Source organism: Bubalus kerabau, chromosome 5 (assembly GCF_029407905.1).
Source record: "Bubalus kerabau isolate K-KA32 ecotype Philippines breed swamp buffalo chromosome 5, PCC_UOA_SB_1v2, whole genome shotgun sequence".
Lineage (NCBI taxonomy): Eukaryota > Metazoa > Chordata > Mammalia > Artiodactyla > Bovidae > Bubalus > Bubalus kerabau.
In genome coordinates, this window is record NC_073628.1 from 73,335,706 (window position 1) to 73,358,061 (window position 22,356).

General features: G+C 37.8%; 1 protein-coding gene across 16 annotated transcripts in view; it reads right to left on the reverse strand.

Moving 5' to 3' along the window:
- Nucleotides 1-22,356, reverse strand: part of USH2A (usherin) — a 1,013,951-nt gene that overhangs the window by 466,710 nt on the left and 524,885 nt on the right. The window lies entirely within an intron of this gene.

Sequence of the window (22,356 nt, forward strand, 5' to 3'; positions counted from 1 at the left end):
AGCTAGAACATGAGAAAATATTTTGAAATTATAAGTTATCAAGAAAAATATCAGGAAAACTATCTGTTCTTGGGATGAGAAAAATGTTTTTAATTTTTTTTTAGTCTAAGAAAGAAGCTATGAAGGAAAGTATTTCTAGATTTCACTACAAGTTTAAGCAAAAAAAGACTTTGAAAAACTACCATAAATAGGAAAAAATATACAAAAAAACAAAATAGAAAAAAGAATTATAGTGCCATGAAATGGCAAGAATACTTCATGGTAAAAAATATTTACAAAAGAGGAAGAAGAATATATATCTTTAATACAGAAAATCATTTGGGGAATTAATTTTTAAAAATTAAAAATATGTACATATAAAATATTACATAAAGGGATGTTGGCATTACAATACTCATTATAACAGAGAAAATTAGAAATAATTCATATATTGTAATGATTAACTTAAATAAATTGTGAAATATTTAAAAATACTGTGCAGTCACTGAAAGCACAATTTTTGCAAAGAACTTAACAATCTGGTACTATGATCACCATGTATTATAAAGTGGTAAAAGACTGTAAAAGAGTTTGGCCCAGAGATATGAGTATATATGTACACTAACAAAACAAGATTAGAAAATAATAAATGTATAAGACAAAATATAATTAGTAATTGTCTCTGGTAGGTGAAATTGTGGGCAATTTTTCTCTTGTATTATTTTCCAAATTTTCATTAATATTTATAATCTATCATTTTTATCTTTATATTTTATAATTTATCATTTTATCTTTATATTATACTTAATTATCAATGTTGTCCATTCATATATACATCTTATTTATCAATTATGCAGTTCCCTTCCAGGAGCTTAGCAATTATTACACATTTTTGTATACCCCCAGAGGTAGTCTAAATAAAATAATCAAATATACAAATGTTGGTGGTGTATAGATATGTTTTTAGGCATGAGTACTTACAATACACTTCGAAGAAGCTACCATACTGGTAAAGCTCTGCTCATTCTATTAAATGACTATGTAATCACAATAAAACAGTGTACATGTTAGTTGTTAGCCATAACTTATTTAAGTAGTCTTCTATGATGTTCATTAGGCTTTTAATTTATACTATGTTGCATTATGCTATATTACACTACAGTACTGAAGTATGTTTGCATATGGCTAGAAAAATCAGTAACTTTGAAAAAATATCATAATAAAATGTAAAATCTTCAAGATGTTTGGGATACTATCTACTATGTTTTGTTTTGGTTTTCTTATTTTTTTTTCCTTTTTGATTACTTCAAAAGTAAAGTTTTGATTAGTTCTATTACTGTTATATCAGTTCAGTTCAGTCACTCAGTCATGTCCAACTATCTGCAAGCCCCATGGACTGCAGCACGCCAGGCTTCCCTTTCCATCACCAACTCCCAGAATTACTCAAACTCATGTCCATCAAGTCAATGATGCCATCAACCATCTCATCCTCTGTTGTCCCCTTCTCCTCCCACCTTCAATCTTTCCCAGCATCAGGGTCTTTTCCAACGAGTCAGTTCTTCACATCAGGTGGCCAAAGTATTGGAGTTTCAGCTTCAGCATCAGTCCTTCCAATGAATATTCAGGACTGATTTCCTTTAGGATGGACTGGTTGGATCTCCTTGCTGTCCAAGGTACTCTCAGGAGTCTTCTCCAACACCACAGTCCAAAAGCATCAATTCTTCAGTGCTCAGCTTTCTTTATAGTCCAACTCTCACATCCATACATGACTACTGGAAAAACCATAGCTTTGACTAGACAGACCTTTGTTGGCAAAATAATGTCTCTGCTTTTTAATGTGCTGTCTAGATAGGTCATAACTTTTCGTCCAAGTAGCAAGCGTCTTTTAATTTCATGGCTGCAGTCACCATCTGCAGTAATTTTGCAGCCCCCAAATAAAGTCTGTCACTCTTTTCACTGTTTCCCCATCTATTTGCCATGAAGTGATGGGACCAGATGCCATGATCTTAGTTTTTTGAATGTTGAGCTTTAAGCCAACTTTTTCACTCTCCTCTTTCACTTTCATCAAGAGGCTCTTTAGTTCTTCTCCACTTTCTGCCATAAGGGTGGTGTCTTCTGCATATCTGAGGTTATTGATATTATTCCCAGCAATCTTGATTCCAGCTTCTGCTTCATCAAGCCCAGCATTTCACATGAGGTACTCTGCATATAAGTTAAATAGGCAGTGTGACAATATACAGCTTTGACGAACTCCTTTCCTGATTTGGAACCAGTCTGCTATTCCATGTCCAGTTTTGTTGCTCCTTGACCTGCATACAGATTTCTCATGAGGCAGGTAAGGCGGTCTAGTATTTCCATCTCTTTAAGAATTTTCAAAAAAAAAAAAATGAATTTTCCATAGTTTGTTGTGATCCACACAATCAAAGGCGTTGGTATAGTCAATAAAGAAAAAGTAGATTTTTTTTTTTGGAATTCTTGCTTTTTTGATGATCCAGCGGATGTTGGCAATTTGATCTCTGGTTCCTCTGTCTTTTCTAAATCCAACTTGAACATCTGGATCTTCATATTCATGTTCTGTTGAAATCTGGCTTAGAGAATTTTGAGCATTACTTTGCTAGTGTGTGAAATGAGTGAAACTGTGCAGTAGTTTGAGCATTCTTTGGCATTGCCTTTCTTTGGGATTGGAATGAAAACTGACCTTTCCAGTCTTGTGGCCACTGCTGAGTTTTCCAAATTTGTTGGCATATTGAGTGCAGCACTTTCACAGCATCATCTTTTAGGATTTGAAATAGCTCAACTGGAATCCCATCACTTCCACTAGCTTTGTTCATAGCGATGCTTCCTTAGGCTCACTTGACTTCGCATTCCAGAATGTCTGGCTCTAGGTGAGTGGTCCTACCATCGTGGTTATCTAGGCCATAAAGATCTTTTTTGTTTAGTTCTTCTGTATATTCTTGCCACTTCTTCTTAATATCTTATGGCTCTGCTAGGTCCATACCATTTCTGTCCTTTATTGTGCCCATCTTTGAAATGTTCCCTTTGTATCTCTAATTTTCTTGAAGACATCTCTAGTCTTTCCCATTCTATTCTTTTCCTCTATTTCTTTGCATTGATCACTGAGGAATGCTTTCTTATTTCTCCTTGCTATTCTTTGGAACTCTGCATTCAAATGGGTATATCTTTCCTTTTCTCCTTTGCCTTTAGCTTTTTTTTTTTTTTCCTCAGCTATTTGTAAGGCCTCCTCAGACAACCATTTTGCCTTTTGGCGTTTATTTTTCTTTTTGCATTTTCTTTTTATTGTTATATATCCACCAGGTTTAAACTAGCTAACTGAAACTAGAGTTTAAACAATGTATGACTGAGAACTTAAAGATTCTGTAAAGTTGACAACTCTGTCTTCAGCAATTCTTTTAGTGCCAGGAAAAGATAGATCCTATTTTAAAATGTATATGTTGAATATACACAAATTAATTGAGATATGACATTTAAGCTGTTTAGCTACAAAACTGATATCACGGTGTAGTGCATTCCTAACTGTATCAGAAGGGCTCTGAGATGTCCTATGCAGATGACAAAAATAAAGACTAAATGGCCCTTCTTCAATACATAAAGGTAGAAAAAATTCTAAATATTCATTCCTTAATTTGGAAAAAATCCCATACACTGATAAATTTGAGGGTCTCAGAAATGGAAGGAAATAAATTTAAACATAGAGATTCAATTTTAAGAAAATAAAACTTCAGGGAAATTCTCAAAAGAAAGAACACTGGTACACAGCAAAGCTGAATGATTTTCAAGGAGACATATTACTAACTGCATTCACACAAAAATTACATATAAAAGTAAAGTTGAGCCTTTCTGGCAGTAAGATTCCAATATTTGTAAATATAACAAATTTTAGAGCCAAGACTCCACACTTGGGGTGGTGCTTCAGCTCAGATGAGTTCCTCTGGGGCTGTATTTTTTTTTTTTTCCTTTTCTTTTTCTAGTACCCATGTCTTGTCTTTGGTTCCAAAGTTGGACATAGAATCCAAGATGGGCAAATCAGGATTCTTCCTCTGTATGTTTCAGCCTGGTTGAGGGATTTTTCCAGGCAGTAGGGTATGAGCTCACAGTTACTGCTGACTATGTTCTCCAGTCCATAGAGAAAGATCACACTTACAACAGGGAATGAATCCCTTGTAGCTCAGATGGTAAAGCCTGCAATGCAGCAGCCCAGAGTTCAATTCTGGTTTGGGAAGATCACCTAGAGGACAGTGTGGCAACCCATTCCAGTATTCTTGCCTGGAGAATTCCATGGACAGAAGAGGTTGGCAGGCTACAGTCCATGGGGTCGCAAAGAGTCAGACACAACTGAGCAACTAACACACACATGAAACCAGAAAGAAAAAAAAAAAAAAAAAAAAGAAAGAAATAGTTGGATTTCTATCACTTGCAATGGAAAATCTCAGCACTCAAGTACATATATTTACTTTGTAAAACTAAGAATGAATGACAATCACTGCTTTTGAAGCAGTCAAACATTAGCCATGGATAAAATCAAATATATTGTAAAAGGCATTTCTTTCCAATTTAAGATAGCTATCAAGCACTTAGGAGAATGAATAAAAGCATTTTCTTTCCAATTTCATATCTGAGTCATTCTTTCACAAAGAGAAGTATCCTATGCTTTCCTGGGCATTAATTTTTTGTATCTATGATACAAAGATACTATTCTGAAAGTAATTTATAAAAATATTAAGAGAATTTTATTCTTTATGGAACTGAAGCATTCACATGGACAGTGAGAATACTGACAAAAGTAAGATATGAAAAGAGACTACTTTGAATTTAATTTCTGCCTTTTTATTCTTATTATATATTCAATACAACTAAATTCCCCTAATATCTCTGATGTCTATGTACTGAGTACTTCTTTATAGCATTTAGAGCTTTGGACTTTTTAATCCCTGTCTTTATTTTTAGAGAAAGAGCACTCTAATAATCTGAGACTATAGAGTCTGTTAATAGTGGTATTCTTCCATAGTTTGTTGAATTTTCTAAATCGGATAGAATGACAAAGACTCTAAAGCTTATCCAGATGTGGTTTTATAATGATGTCACTAGGCTTTATTCCATAATCAAGGCCCCTAAAAATATAGTTTTAGCCTTTGTATCAGCAACAAGGTTAATGGAATATGCACCAAGGGTAAATACTTTAGCAGATTGTGTCATCAGGAAATATTTAAACACCATTTAAAAGGATTTAAAATAAGTAGATTTTATTTTACACTGACTAATGCACGGAAATATAATACAATAGAGCTGTTAACAAATAAACCTAATGCTTTTCTCTCCTCCTCTCCTCGCCCTTGTACCATCTGTATTGTTAAGTCCAATTAGCTTTCTGCATTTGGAGTTCTACATTACTATTCCTTTCGCCCACTGGAGACAATGGTTGCATAGGTTTAGCTGTGACTATTTCAGAGTAAAGTCATATTTCAGTCATTTAATTTTAAGACAGATAAGCTCATGCTGTATCATCACTTAAATGGTTCTCCATTGCCTCAGAACAAAGATAAATGTCTCAGCATTCCTATAGCACCTTTGATGATCTGACTCCCACTTTGCCTCTATTCTTGATCGCTTCCTTAGGGTGCTTAGTCACATCAAACTGTGTGTTATTTAATTTTCATGAGATGCTCATTCATATCTCTCTGCTGTTGACTATTCCACTGTGGTCCTTAGGTCTGACTGTCCTTCAGCTCTGAAATGCTACTCTAAAGCCTGTAAAAATTCACCTCCTCTGTGGTACTTTATCTTCCTGATGAATTACCTCTTCCTTTGTTCTCTCCTGTTACAGAAAATACCACAGAGGGAACAGCTTTATGTTTAGTTGTGTATCTTTCCCTCCAAGAAACTGAACCAAGAATGCTTTGAGAAAAAAGCAAAAATATCTTAATCACATATGTAACATCCCACCTCTGATTTATATCTTGTACACAGTAGATGCTCAACTAATTTTCTGAATTAAACCATGTAGTTCAGAGACATGCCCCCAGGGGATGTTTGGCATTCAGTTCAGTTCAGTCACTCAGTAGTGTCCAACTCTTTGCGACCCCAAGGACTGCAGCATGCCAGGCTTCCCTGTCTATCACCAACTCCTGGAGCTTGCTCAAGTTCTTGTCCATCAAGTTGGTGATGTCATCCAACCATCTCATCCTCTGTCATCTCTTTATCCTCTTATGCTCAGTTTTTGCCAGCATCAGGATCTTTTCCAGTGAGTCAGTTCTTCCTATCAGGTAGCCAAAGTATTGGAGCTTCAGCTTCAGCATTAGCCCTTCCAATGAATACTCAGGACTGATTTCCTTTGGGATTGATTGATTTGATCTCCTTGAAGTCCAAAGGACTCTCAAGGGTCTTCTCCAACACCACAGTTCAAAAGCATCAAGTTTTCAGCGCTCAGCTTTCTTTATGGTCCAACTCTCACATCCATATATGTTTGGCATTAAGAGTCTTTATTATGATTTAACAATAATATTATTACTTCTAAAGCCAAAAGTATGTGTTCATGGATCATTTATTCTTTAAAAAAATAAAAAAAGTTGTGAGCACTAACTATTTTCACATGCACTATCACATGTAATTCCCACAGTAAGTCTCTGAAGTAAGTACTGTTATTTCCATTTCACCAGGAAACCAAGGCTTATGAAAGTCACACCTGCATAATTCTGCCTCTGAACTTTGTGGTAGGAAGACTTCTAAAAATGAAACTAGTGACTCGCACCTTACAGGAATTCCTCCCATTTGAGGGTGGGTGGCAGCTATGAATGTGAGGACATGTCATTCCCATGATTACCTTACCTTATATGAAAAAAAAAAAGATCATCCTGGAATGCCCAATCTAATTATTATTGCTTTTAAAACTGGAGTTTTCTCTAACAGGTAGGAGAAGAAGTCAGAGGTTCAAAGGATGTAAGGATTTGATGTAAGAGATAATCTGCTTACTGGCATAGATGGAGGCAGGAGAGCATGGCCTCTAGAAGTTAAAAGCAGCCCCAAACTAACAACCAGCAAGGAACAGTGACAACAGCCTTTACCAGAGCCTCCAGAAGAGATGCTCAACTGCCCAAATTCTTGATTGTAGCTTTGAAAGGCCTTAATGAGGAACCCAGCTGGGTTGCCTAAAACAAAACTCATTTACTAGCTCATGGTTCTTTAAGTATTGTAATAGGAAGTTTGGGTGGATTTAGCTGGGCATCAAAGAATTGATGCTTTTGAATTGTGGTGTTGGAGAAGACTCTTGAGAGTCTCTTGGACTGCAAGGAGACCAAACGAGTCAATCTTAAAGGAAATCAGTCCTGAACGAAAATGACCCGCTAGTGTTGGACGGCTTCCAGCGGGGGTGCGGGATGGCACGATCTCATCACAGGGACAGAGGCACTGGCACCAGCAGGTCAGGAAGGTCCCCCTTGGCATAAACCCTCTTGGAGGTCACCATTAACCCTAGCATAGAGCCCAAAGAACCCAGGGCTGGGTGGCTGCAGGCTAAATAACTACCAGGGAAGGAGTGCAACCCTGATGGCTTCATCAGCAGATAACTGGATTAAAGCTTTACTGAGCAAGGCCCTGTGCACCAGAGCAAAACTCAGTTTTTCTCAATGCCAGTCCCTCCCATCAGGAAGCTTACACAAGCCTCTTAGCCTCAGCCATCAGAGGGCAGACAGAAGAAGCAAGAAGAAGCACAGTCCCACAGCGGCTAAAACAAAATCATATTACAGAAAGTTAATTATGATGAAAAAGCAGAAAGTTATGTCCCAGATGAAGGGACAAGATAAAACCCCAGAAAAAAACAACTAATGAAGTAGAAGACATGCAACATTCCAGATAAAGAATTCAGCAAAATGATAGTGAAGATGATCCAGGATCTTAGGAAAACAATAGAAAATATGCAAGACATGTTTACCAAAGACCTTCAAAACTAAAGAACAAACGAACAGAGATGAATAATACACTAGAAGGAATCTAGAGCAGAATAACTGAGACAGAAGAACAGGCAAATGACCTGGAGGCTGGAATGGTAGAAATCACTGCCACAGAACAGAATATAGAACAAAGAATGAAAAGAAATGAAGACAGCTTAAGAGACCTCTGGGACAACATGAAACGCATCAACATTCTCATATAGGGGTCCCAGAAGGAGAAGAAAGAGGGAACGGACCTGAGAAAATATTTGAAGAGATAATAGCTGAAAACTTACCTAACATGGAAAAGGAAATAGTCAACCAAGTCCAGGGAAACACAGAGAGTCCCAGGCAGAATAATCTCAAGGAGGAACATACCAAAACACATAGTAATCAAACTGATGAAAATTAAGGGCAAAGATAAATGACAAATAACATACAGGGGAACTCCCATCCGCTTATCAGCTGATTTCTCAACAGAAACTACAAGCCAGAAGGGAATGGCATGATATATTTAAAATGATGAAAGGGAAGAACCTACCACCAAGAATACTCTATCCAGAAAGACTCTCCTTCAGATTTGATGGAGAAATCAAAAGCTTTCCAGACAAATGAGAGTTAAGAGAATTCAGCACCACCAAACCAGCTCTACAGCAAATGCTCAAGTATCTTCTCTAGGCAGGAAACACAAGAGAAGGAAGAGACCTATAGAAAATAAACCCAAAACAATTAAGAAAATTGTAACAGGATTGATATATATAGATAATTAGCTTAAATATAAATGGATTAAATGTAATAACCAAAAGACACAGACTGGTTGGGCAGATGAAAACGTACATGTATGTACTTCCACTTACCACATCACTGTGCTTGACCGCCACCCCCCCAAATTCTGTGTAATTAATTTATATTGTTAAGTTAATCATGTTCCCGTTATGGCTTGCAATTGTAATTATCTTCTATTTTTTTTCTGGCTATTGATTTTGAAAACTGATAAACATGTTTTACTATTTTGAAAAAAAAGAAAGCAACCAAGCCTGTGGTACTTCGTTACAGTGGCAATAAGAAACGAATAAGAAACAAATATGCCAACTTAGCATCTTGTCTCTCTTTAATTCTTACAGAATTCTTAGTTCACTCAGGATGCTCAGCTCAGTTCTTCATTTACCAGCCTTCTTTCAAGCCAGGTGTGGCTAGGTGACTATGTTCTGGTCAATGAGATATAAGCAGAGGTTGTGCACATTTCTGAGAAGGCTCCTTAAACAACAATAGAGAACCAAGGTGTACACTTTTGCTCTTTCACGTTTCCTGCTTTCTGCCTGGACTACATCTGTGAAGGCTGACGTTCTAGCAGCCATCTTGGAAACATAAGGTACAACAGAGGCCTCCATCCCTGAATGGCTGAACCAACACTTCCAGATTTCTCATTACATTTTTTCATGTTGAAAAAAAAAAAAAAGATTGGATGTTAGAAATAAAGACTAAAATCCAGGTCTTTATTTCTGGCAAAAGGGTGCATAGCATTATAGTTAGTAACACTGATACTAATACTATTTATGTTCTCAGTAGCATTTCTGAGATGAGACGCTCAGGCAGAGGAATGTGTTTTATGAGAAGTGGCAGATATAGTGAATTTCATTTTAGGGAATTAGAGTAAAATGCCTGGAGCAGGAGGGTCCAATATGGTGGACAGAAAAATATTCGTGGCTTAGGAAAAATGTCTGGATTGGAGATGAGGACTGAGTCATCACAGGGATATTGTGTGAAATGTTCCAAGAAGAACCCTGAGATAAATCAACATCTGTGGTTGGAAGGAAAAGAAAAGGCTAACACACCAGAGCTTGAGCAGTAACAGAAATTGAGAGGGTGGGTGTTGCAGACACTGGAAGCAGAATGTTCTGTGATGGAAAAAATGATCAACAATCTGTCCAAGAATCATGAAATAAATGGGCTTCATGTTCATCCTGGCTCTACAAGAATTTTGATAGCCTGGTGAGAATCATTTCAACTGAGTTGTGAAGTCATAATGGACCCTGTGGATGGCGAGTAGGTTTAATTTTGTGCCCTCTAAAGACATGCTCAAGTCGTAGCCCTCATACCAGTGAATGTGACCATGTTTGGAAATAGAGCCTTGGCAGATATGATCAAATTAATAGAAAGTCATATTGGATTAAGGTGGGCTCTAAATCTAACATGACTGCTGTCCTTATAGGATGAGAGAAATCTGGACACAAGGAGGATACCAAGGGATGAGAGAGGTGGAGACTGGAGTGATGTAACTGCAAGCCACAGAATGCCACCAATTAGCCACAGAATACCACAAAATTAGCCACAGAATGCCAGAGATTGTAGTGACCATTGAAAGCTGGCATAGGCAAGGAAGAAGTCTCAAAGGGAGCAGAGCCCTACTGACACCTTGATACAGGACTCCAGACCACAAGATAATACATTTCTGATGTTTTAGGCATCCCATTTGTGGTATTTTGTGATTGCAGCTCTAGGAAACATATATAGAGATTAGGAGGCAAAGAGAGTGAGCCAGTGGAGGTAGGAACTGTGAGGATAAAGTTGAGAAAGGCAAGGCTGACATCATAAGTGGAAGACGAAACTCAAAGACATGTTTGTCTTTTTTTCCCCTCCACACGTAAGAGACCTGAGCCTATCATATCCTGACGGAAGAAGCTAGGACACGAGGAGAGAGAAAGACACAGGAAATGTCAGGCTACCGGACAGAGGGCCTCAGCAAGGTAGGAGAAGGAGGTCTAGAGAGGGATTAGCCTTTTGCAGGGGCATGAACACTCTTTCCTTGTTTCCTAAGAGAAGAAGGAAAACATTGGTTCTGCCATAGGAAAGGTTCTATGACAGAAAACTGAGGAATCCCATCCAAGAGCTTTACTCTGAGGTGATTTTTTGATGATGGCATTATATTCTAACCAGCATGAGGTGATAACTTATTGTTGTTTTCATTTCCATTTCTCTAATAATTAGTAATATTGAGCATCTTTTCATGTGTTTTTTAACCATCTGTATATCTTCTTTGGAGAAATGTATATTTAGGTCTGCTAAAAATGGGACCTCAGAGACCAATTCACGTCTACTTAAAATGGCTTAAGAAGAAATGGCTAGCTTTAGGGAAGAGTCAGCTTTCACTTATTTAAAGAAGATGTAATAAATACACTATAAAGAGTATGAATCCTTCTCTAACCATTTCTCACTGAAATATAAGCTCCATGAAGACAAGGCCTTTGCATGTTTTGTTATCCATTGGCTCCTCAATGTTTAGAAAAGTATCAAGAGTCTACCTCATAATATTCATGATGATATTCATTAATAACATTTAATAATCTTCATTGAATGAATGAACCATTCCGGATAAAAGTGATTATCTTCTTTCTAAATAAGTTTCATTGCTTCATGGGATATATCAATTTTTATATTGACGTTTAACAGGTGCCTTATATTTTCTAATATGTTTGAGGCATTTGAGAGAGTTTTGTAACAGTGTTAATCACAGTCATCAAATACATAGAATAGAATTTCAGGATGAATTGTATACTCTCAAAATTCATAAGTTGAAATCCTAGCCCCCAGTACCCGAGAATCTGACCTTAAATGGAAATACAGTCACTGCAGTTGTTATTGTTAAGATGAAGGCATCAGGGTGGCCCCTAATCCCACATGACTTGTGTTCTTATACAAAGAGGAATTTTGCACACAGGCAGCACACAAGGAGAATGCTATGTGAAGATGAAGGCAGAGACTGGGGACATGCTTCTACGAGTCACAGAACACTAAAGATCACCAGAAAACCACCAGAAGCTAGGAAGAAGCATGGAACAAATTCTTCCTTATAAGCCATCAGAAGGGACCAACCCCAACACCACCTTGATCTGGGACTTCCATGCTCTAGAATTGAGACAATCGATTTCCGTTGTTTAATCCATCCAGCAATACTCTATTATGGCAGTCCTAGCAAACCTACACAAGTAGTTTAACCAAAAAATAATTCACTACATACTGGATAATTAAATGAAAAATTCTATGAAGCTACAGGAACAGCCTTCCTCATTAAAACTGTTTAGCACATTTAGCATATTAATTACTTCTGAATTATGCATCGGTGTTTGTTGTCATTTACTTTAAAATATTAATTTACTGAATCTCAGTGTTTCTTCAACTTTCAATTCATTTCAACTCAATCCAATAAGAGATTATCAGATGCCAATTGGGTTCTTATTCCTATGGTACCTACTATAGAGATTATGAAATTAAGCAGTATGAGAACCATACTCAATGTATCTATACTTTTCTTCAGAATCAAGGTCTATTGCCTTTAAAATAAGTTAATATTGCTAGAAAGAATGCATTCAAGTGACAAATTTATAGGAAAATGATATGAAAGAATCTGTGAATCAAAGGAACATGTGGAAATTGAGGTAGGTCATCAAATACGTGTAACCCTTTGATGGGTGTAGATGGTGCTAGAGGTATGGAGAATGCCACACTTGATACTGGTTAAAGGAAATGAGTAAGCTGATCAATCTAATTAGATATCAAAATACATACTGCTGCTGCTGCTGCTAAGTCGCTTCAGTCATGTCCAACTCTGTGCGACCCCATAGACGGCAGCCCACCAGGCTCCCCCGTCCCTGGGATTCTCCAGGCAAGAACACTGGAGTGGGTTGCCATTTCCTTCTCCAGCACATGAAAGTGAAAAGTGAAAGTGAAGTCGCTCAGTCGTGTCTGACTACTAGCGACCCCATGGACTGCAGCCTTCCAGGCTCCTCCATCCATGGGATTTTCCAAGCAAGAGTACTGGAGTGGGGTGCCATCGCCTTCTCCAAAATAAATACTAGAGAGAACTAAAAGATAAGTGTTGATAGGTGAATGCAATCAGAGTCCTGACATACCCATCTTTTGACCAATTTTGTTATATATATATATATATTAAAATGAGAAAAATACTACAAAAATTCAGCTCTATAATAACCGAACTGTAGTAAATTTAAAAGATAAAACAACTCATTCAGAGACAAGGAAATGAAACGCTAGAATCCCATTCCTGGGAGATAACCACTGTTAAGACTTTGGTGTATATTCCTGCTGCTACTGCTGCTGCTGCTAAGTCACTTCAGTTGTGGCCGACTCTGTGTGACCCCATAGACGGCAGCCCACCAGGCTCCCCCGTCCCTGGGATTCTCCAGGCAAGAACACTGGAGTGGGTTGCCATTTCCTTCTCCAGCACATGAAAGTGAAAAGTGAAAGTGAAGTCGCTCAGTCGTGTCTGACTACTAGCGACCCCATGGACTGCAGCCTTCCAGGCTCCTCCATCCATGGGATTTTCCAAGCAAGAGTACTGGAGTGGGGTGCCATCGCCTTCTCCAAAATAAATACTAGAGAGAACTAAAAGATAAGTGTTGATAGGTGAATGCAATCAGAGTCCTGACATACCCATCTTTTGACCAATTTTGTTATATATATATATATATTAAAATGAGAAAAATACTACAAAAATTCAGCTCTATAATAACCGAACTGTAGTAAATTTAAAAGATAAAACAACTCATTCAGAGACAAGGAAATGAAACGCTAGAATCCCATTCCTGGGAGATAACCACTGTTAAGACTTTGGTGTATATTCCTGCTGCTACTGCTGCTGCTGCTAAGTCACTTCAGTTGTGGCCGACTCTGTGTGACCCCATAGATGGCAGCCCACCAGGCTCTCCCATCCCTGGGATTCTCCAGGCAAGAACACTGGAGTAGGTTGCCATTTCCTTCTCCAATACATGAAAGTGAAAAGTGAAAGTGAAGTCGCTCAGTCGTGTGCAACTCTTAGCCATCCCATGGACTGCAGCCTACCAGGCTCCTTTGTCCATGGGATTCTCCAAGCAAAAGTACTGGAGTGGGGTGTTCAGTGGTAAGTGATGTTCTTACCTTTGTTCTCATCACCTTCTTCCCCACCCTGCAATGCCCAAAGCCCATGTGCTGCTCCCAGGACCAAAGCTCCCTGTTTACCCTTTGCCTTCTCCTAGACAGACATATTCATATATGTATGTATACAAATCCATGTAAAAATAGATACATGTATATACTCATATATTTTTCTAAAATAGATTCACATAATACATGCCATTAAATATTTAACACCTTTCTACATTGTTAAATATTATATTTTATTAAATTTTAGAATATAGTTGATTAATAATGATGTGTTAGTTATATCAGCTAACTGGTATACTCGAAGTGATATAGTTATATACATACAAGTATTCATTCTTTTTCAAATTCTTTTCCCATTTAGGTTATTACAGAATATTGAGCTGAGTTCCCTTTGCTATTCAGTAGCTCCTTGTTGGTAAATACCGTAGTGAAATGTTCTTCTATAGCACTGTAAGGTGTGTGGCCACACAAGATTCCATTAGTGGATATGTAGAAGTTTTTTCCTGGTGTATACAGTCCAGTGATTTCATTTGCTAAGTTCTAAACCAGTCCATTCTAAAGGAGATCAGTCTTGGGTGTTCTTTGGAAGGAACTATGCTAAAGCTGAAACTCCAGTACTTTGGCCACCTCATGCGAAGAGTTGACTCATTGGAAAAGACTCTGATGCTAGGAGGGATTGGGGGCAGGAGGAGAAGGGGATGACAGAGGATGAGATGGTTGGATGGCATCACCGACTCAATGCACATGAGTTTGGGTGAACTCCGGGAGTTGGTGATGGACAGGGAGGCCTGGCGTGCTGCAACTCATTGGGTTGCAAAGAGTCGGACATGACTGAGAGACTGAACTGAACTGAACTGAATTAAAAGATGCTCATTCCTTGGAAGGAAAGTTATGACCAACCTAGATAGCATATTCAAAAGCAGAGACATTACTTTGCCAACAAAGGTCTGTCTAGTCAAGGCTATGGTTTTTCCAGTGGTCATGTATAGATGTGAGAGTTGGACTGTGAAGAAACCTGAGTGCTGAAGAATTGATGCTTTTGAACTGTGGTGTTGGAGAAGACTCTTGAGAGTCCCTTGGACTGCAAGGAGATCCAACCAGTCCATTCTAAAGGAGATCAGTCCTGGGTGTTCATTGGAAGGACTGATGTTGAAGCTGAAACTCCAATACTTTGGCCACCTTATGCGAAGAGTTGACTCATTGAAAAAGACCCTGATGCTGGGAGGGATTGGGGGCAGGAGGAGAAGGGGACGACAGAGGATGAGATGGCTGGATGGCATCACTGACTCGATGGACGTGAGTTTGAGTAAACTCTGGGATTGGTGATGGACAGGGAGGCCTGGTGTACTGCGATTCATGGGGTCGCAAAGAGTCAGACACGACTGAGCGACTGAACTGAACTGAACTTCCTAGAAGAAGTGCTTCTATAATTATTTCTCAGTTTAGGACTTGGAGGATGAGGAAGATGGTTCATTTTACAAACATTCCAATGCCGTTCTGCAAGGCAGAAATATAACAGCTGGCACTGCCATAGTCACAACCTAGAGGCCAGAGGGTTCAGGATACAGGTGCAGGATTACAAAACATCACTCCTTTGACTCCCCTCCTTCCTACATTATCCAGAAGAAATTAGGGACAAAAGAGAGCACACAGTCTGAGTCCATTCATGCTAGATACAAGAACAGGGAAACAAATTTATGCTAAACAGTCAGGAAAGTGGTCACCTGTGTCAGGAGATAAGACTTGAAGGCAAAAACAGGAAGCTTATAGGATTGCAATATATTCTGTGTTCTAATCTGGGTGCTGGTTCCATGGATGTGTTCACTTTGAGAATATTCATCAAGGTGATACTTCAGATGTGCTTCTGGTATGAATTTATCATTCAATTAGGAATCTTTAAGAAATAAACTTAAAACAATGGCAGTTCTTAATGCTCAAAATAGCAGGCAGGCTCTATTCATAAAGCTCTCAATGGAAGGAAAGATTCCATCATCCTTTTCAGGATTTAACTCCACTACTTTTTAAACTGAATCTGATATCCACAAGTCCTCTGAAATCCCTTCAAATCAGGATCCCTTTCTTACCATTTAAAAGTATAATATTCATCAACTAGGTTAATGGATCACAGGTAATAATTGGGTACAAATCTTAAAATATAAATTTAAACATAATTCTTCACACACTTGCACAATGCAGAAGCATCTTCAAGTAAGAGTGACACTTTGGTTGTATTGTTTACAAGCACAACTGATATTTAAACATTTTGTACAAGTTATTTCATTTCACTTGACCCTTTGTTACTAAGCGAACAGGACTTTTTAAAGTAAAGCATCCATTGCAAACTATTACATTTAGAATGGATAAACAACCAGGTCCAATATATAGCACCGGGAACTATATTGAATATCCTGTGATAAAGCATAATGGTAAAGAATATTTAAACAGAGTGTGTATATATGTGTAACTGAGTCACTGTGCTATACAGCAGAGATAGGCACTACATTGAAATCAACTGTACTTCAATAAAAAAATGAAAAGTAAAGCATCCATTGTTAACCCAAGGATCTGGGATGTTGCTAAACCTTAAGCAGCCCCTCTGGAGTCTTTGATCACTTAGTAACTTGGCCTCTGAAGGCTTTCACTTCTTTTCATTATTTGGTTTTCTTTCCTTTGTATCCTCAAGGCTTCTTAGACTTTACAATTTAATGCTATGTGTCTGTGACATCAAAAGGGCACAAAAGTATGACTTAGTTTGTAATAGGGTGGCAACATCACTCATAGATGAGATCACTGCATTACCTGGAAACCCTCCCAGGCTCTGTCTTATTGATACTCTGCCTTATGGGTTAGAACTCAAGCTTGTTAACAGTATTCCCTTCAGTAACATTACTTTATGTGAGAGCAGTGATTTAGAATCACTGCACTGTGGTATTCAAAAATGCAAAATGGAAGAAAATATCAAGGTTAAAGCAAAGTTTTATTTTGATATGAAAATATGTTTCATAAAGCACCAGTATGAATGAATATAATTTAGCTCAAATTTGTAGAGTGTTGATAAGGTTCCTTATAATGCTTGGTTAGAAGTACCTAACCTTTAAATGCTTTTTATTGTGCCATAAGCAGTCCAGCTTCCTTTACTATAAATGTCTCATTGTAAGACTTAAGTGTTTAGAAGGTTCAAGATGAATATTTCTATTTTGCTGTTTATACATGGTTCTTTTTGACCTTGGCAAATAAGGCCAAAAAAAAAAAAAAAGCTTTAGCATTTTCAGTGGTTAAAGATATAAATGCTTACTGTCTATCTGACTTTACTAGTATTGTATCTGCTTTTCCTCTCCTCCTCTCTCTTTGCCTCTGCCTCTCTCCTTCTGTCTCTGTTGTTCTTACACACACACACACACACACACACACACACTCCTTATATCACCCTTATCTTTGTGTTACTGTCTCAGTCATAGTGATAGAAGCTCAGATCCTAATGGAGATGCAGAGTGCTAGAAATCAGCCACTCTTATTCAATCATAAGACTACTATAGATTTCTGAGAGATTACACTTGAAAATATTCATCTTTTAATGTTTGATGCCAGATTTAATTATTTTAGGGAGTGCCTTTTGACCATTCTCCCTGTGAAATTTTAGTATTTATAAGCCCTGATGGTTTAGGCTATGTTAAGAGAAGAATTGAATTGAGGGATCCTTCTTCTTTCTTCACTGATCAGCACAGCTCACAAAAACCTCCTTGCCATGCTCATATTATACTTCTCCCAGTGACCACCATCTTGCTATCCTTGTTTCCAAAATCTTTGCAAGTTTCTGTGAACCATCTCACAAACTTCTTAAAGATTGCCACTTTCTGGTACGGTGCTCATTTAAAATGAGGATGATCTGGTTGGCTACAGTTTGGATGGTCATCATCAATCAGGATGCTCTCTAGCCTGAACTTTTGAAACAATCCAAGTATGTTGTGAACAGGCTCACAAAAGGTGCTTTTCTCCTTTATGAACATATGGTATACACACATGTTAAGTGGCTTCACAATAGCTCTGCTGGTTATAGCAATATAGGTCCTTCAATCTTTCAATAATGTTTTTAATCACAAGCTTTAAAGCACAATTGTTTTTACCTTGAAATTCTTAAAAATCTGTTATGAGACAGAAATAAGAGATTAATGGAGATCTTGCAAAAAAAAGATAAATGGCACCACCAGAATACCACAAAACTGGGGGAAAAATTAATTGAACCTATACTTTTGATAAATATTTATTTTTTGCAGAAGAAAAATGCATACTAGTTTAAGCTGTCATTATACTAACCTACATCCTATTTTTCATATTATTAGTAATACATAATGTGGTAGTTTATATTCAAAAATAAAACCAGAATGTATATACCTCATGTATTTATCCAGAAATACACCAAGGTTACTATGGTTACGAAAAATCCATTACCTTTGAATACAGAATGAAAAAGTTTGACTTAAAGTGTGTGCTATTTATTATAGCAAACATCAACAGCCTTCGGGAGGTTCTCTAACTGGATTCATTTTTCAGTGTCATAACTGACCCACCATTCTACTAGCTTATGGCCTATGCAAGGCAAAAAATTTGAACTGTATGCATTTTTAAATATATTTTGTACTAACTCAAGGTGCAGTGCTGCCATTGACTTTTAATGCTTCATATTTAAGAGAAAGAAGAAAAGCATTCCAGCCACCTAGATGCTAAGTGGTGTCTGAATTGAAATGAATTTACTTTGACCTGTATCCACCATGGTGGCAAGATTTTTTTTTTTTTTTTTTTAACACATAGCAGAAGAATGTTTGTTCTATGTGGAAACTTAAAGGGAAGCTACAAATAAATGGAGTAAGAGTGAGAAAAAAAGTTGACACCTTGAATATTTAGGAGGGGATATTAAGCCAAGTTATTGAGAAAGTTTTTTATGGTATAGAAGGCAAGGAATTGCAAATAGTGTAGATGCTTATAACCAGAAAAAATGGTATGAAATAGCTCTTAAACAAGTTTCAAAGCTAATCCTCATCCCTACTAAATTTTTGCTCATCAAGACTATGATAAATTGAATCAAAGTAAAATATAAGTCACTAATCATCATACAAAAAGTATGCAGTAAATAAGGAGTTAAGTGTGCAAATAAAAATAATATTTTCAACTTGTAAAACTGTCAAAGACATAAGGACATAACATTCACTTCTGATGAACGTTTCTGGAAAACAATGAAAAACGCGTATCAAATATTCTGAAAAAGTTTGCTACCTTTGACTTAGCTATTTCCCTTTTAGAGATCTAGCAAACAAAGATTTATGTATGATAATATTTATCACAAAACATTTAAAACAGAGATAAATCAGGACCTATTGAATTTTAAAGTGGCTAAATGCATGAGTGTATATCCATAAAATAGAATACAGCAAAATATTTCTGGAAAAATCCTTCATGCTATGGGATGTATTCATAATAAGGGAACATGCAAGGATTCCAAATTTTACATTATAGCTCAATTTTGTTAAAAAGAATAAAGGGCTAGAAGGAATTACATCAAATATTAGAGCATCTATCTGTAAGATGGGATATCTGCATGTTTTAAATTATCTTCAGTAAACATGTGTCATTTTTATAACTAAAAACTGCCATCAATTATTTCTCTAACCTAGCTGAATGCATCTTCCATTTCTCAGTCTATGAACTGACATTTCAGCACTGGAGAGATTCATTTTAGTGATCCTACACTCTCGCTATTACTGACAGCACCAGCCCTCATGGGATAGGATAGAAGTTCCATCTGCAAGCTACTTAGCATGGAAAGAACATTATGCCACAACAATCCAGACACCAAGACAAGCCATGAGCACCAACTGCATCACAATACCTTATATGATGGAACATGGCAGGATTTAAAGCATGTGTAGAAGCTAAAGCGAGACCCAATACAAGAGCAGTTTCCTCCATCAGCTTGTTCCAGTGCTGTGCTTAGTCGCTCTGCTGCTGCTGCTCCTAAGTCGCTTCAGTCGTGTCCGACTCTGTGCAACCCCATAGACGGCAGACCACCAGGCTCCCCCGTCCCTGGGATTCTCCAGGCAAGACCACCGGAGTGGGTTGCCATTTCCTTCTCCAATGCATGAAAGTGAAAAGTGAAAGTGAAGTCGTTCAGCCGTGTCTGACTCCTAGCGACCCCATGGACTGCAGCCCACCAGGCCCCTCCGTCCATGGGATGTCCAGCTCTTTGCAACCCCATGGACTGCAGTCCACCAGGCTCCTCTGTCCATGGGGATTCTCCAGGCAAGAGTACTGGAGTGGGCTGCCATGCCCTCCTTCAGAGGATCCTCCCAACCCAGGGATCGAACCCAGGTCTCCCACATTGTAGGCCGGTTCTTTACCAACTGAGCCATCAGGGAAGTCCCAGCTTTTTACTGGCTCACTTCAAACAGCCAGACTCCCTCTCCTATTCTATCTTTTCTGTGATTTTGAGTGGGCAGGTGGACTTTGGAAAATAAATAACAAAAATTTAGTGTATACTGAAAATATAAAATTTTAGAGTTGAAAGAGATCTAAAGGGCCATTATATTCATCTTGCATGCAAGTTGTAAAATCTCAAGAAAAGTGAGTATTCAGCCTTTGCTAGTAGAGAAAACACTCACTTCAGGATGCTGTTATGAACTTAAAATTATGTTTCCCAAGATTTGCATATTAAAACCTTAACCCTCAATGTGACTATATTTGGAGGTAGGGCTTTTGAAGAAGTGATGAAGGTTAAATGGGGTTATAACAATACATATCTAATCCAGTGGTTCTGATGCTGCTACAGCAAAAGGAAGAGACGGCAGGGCTGCACACAGAAGACCCTGGGAAGCACAGGGAGAAGTTGGCTGTCTGCACGTTAAGGATACAGGCCCCAAGAGAAACCGAACCTGCCAACACCTTGATCTTGCACCTCTAGCCTCCAAAATGGTGAGAAATAAATTTCTGTTGTTTAAGTCATCCAGTCTATGGTATTTGGTTATGGCAGCCTTAGAAGATCAACACAGGTACTCAGGGTTTTAAAACCAGCTTCCAGCTCCCTTTCTGAGTTGTGATAAATAATAAAATGTGTCCAATAAGTAGAATGTATAGAGGTGAGAAAAATGGACTTTGATTCCAGATAGACCTAGATTTGAATCAGTTCTTCCAGTTGCTGACTAGGATTTCTTGACATCTCTGGGCCTCAGTTATAACACTTGAATCATCATGTACAACTTTAAATCCTATATCGTTTTGATTTAGTGCCTCTCCTTAGTGATTAAATTGCATTCCTACTGTGCTTTGTATCTTCTGACATTTGGAGATAAAAGTAACAAGTAATATAGGTGCTTGTAAGATGCCTGGAGGAATTAGGAAAAAAATATTATGAGTCTTATCAGAGAAAGGCCTTCATCAAAAAAATCTACAAACAATAAATGCTAAAGAGGGCGTGGACAAAAGGAAACTCTCCTACGTTATTGGTAAGAATGCAAATTGGTGCAGCCACTAAGGAGAACAGTGTGGAGTTTCCATAAAAAACTAAGTATAGAACTACTAAATGACCCAGCAATTCCACTCCTGGCATATATACCTGGAGAAAATCATAACTTAAGAAAGATACAAGCACTCCAATGTTCATTGCAGCACTATTTACAATAGCCCTAACATGGAAGCAACCTAAATGTCTGTCGACAGAGGAATGGATAAAGAAGATGTGGTACATATATACACCAGAATATCACTCAGCTATAAAGGAATGAGACTGCGCCATTTACAGACACAAGGATCTCACAGACAGTGAAGTTAGTCAGAAAGAGAAAAACAAATATTGCATATTAATGCATATATATGAAATCAAGAAAAATGGTACAGATGAAACTATTTGCAAAGAAGAAATAAATACAGAGACAGAAGTAACAAATTATGGACATCAGGGGGAGGAAGGTGAGGTAGTGAGATGAATTGGGAGATTGGAATTGATATATACACAATATTGAAACTTTGTATAAGATAGATAACTAATGAGAACCCACTGTATAACACAGAGAACGCTACTCAGTGCTAACCTAAATGGGAAGGAAATCCAAAATAGAGGGGATATATGTGTACATATAACTGGATCATTTAACTGTACAACACTGTAAAGCATCTATACTCCAATAAAAATTTTTTAAAAATTCTACCTAAAGGATGAAAACCATTAAAGAAGCCATTCTCATTGTAACTAGAAAAGATGGTTATGAACACTGTAAAAATACCCCAGTTTCTTATAGTTGAGGCATCTATAACATGGTGCTAAGGCACTTCAGTCATGTTTGACTCTTTGCGACCCTGTGGACTGTAGCCCACCAAGCTCCTCTGTCCATGGGATTCTTCAGGCAAGAATACTAGAGTGGGTTGTCATGCCCTTCTCCATACAACCTTAGTACCTGGTACTAATGTGAAGGAGTGAATTCATTAAAAATTAATCCTGTCTCTGACT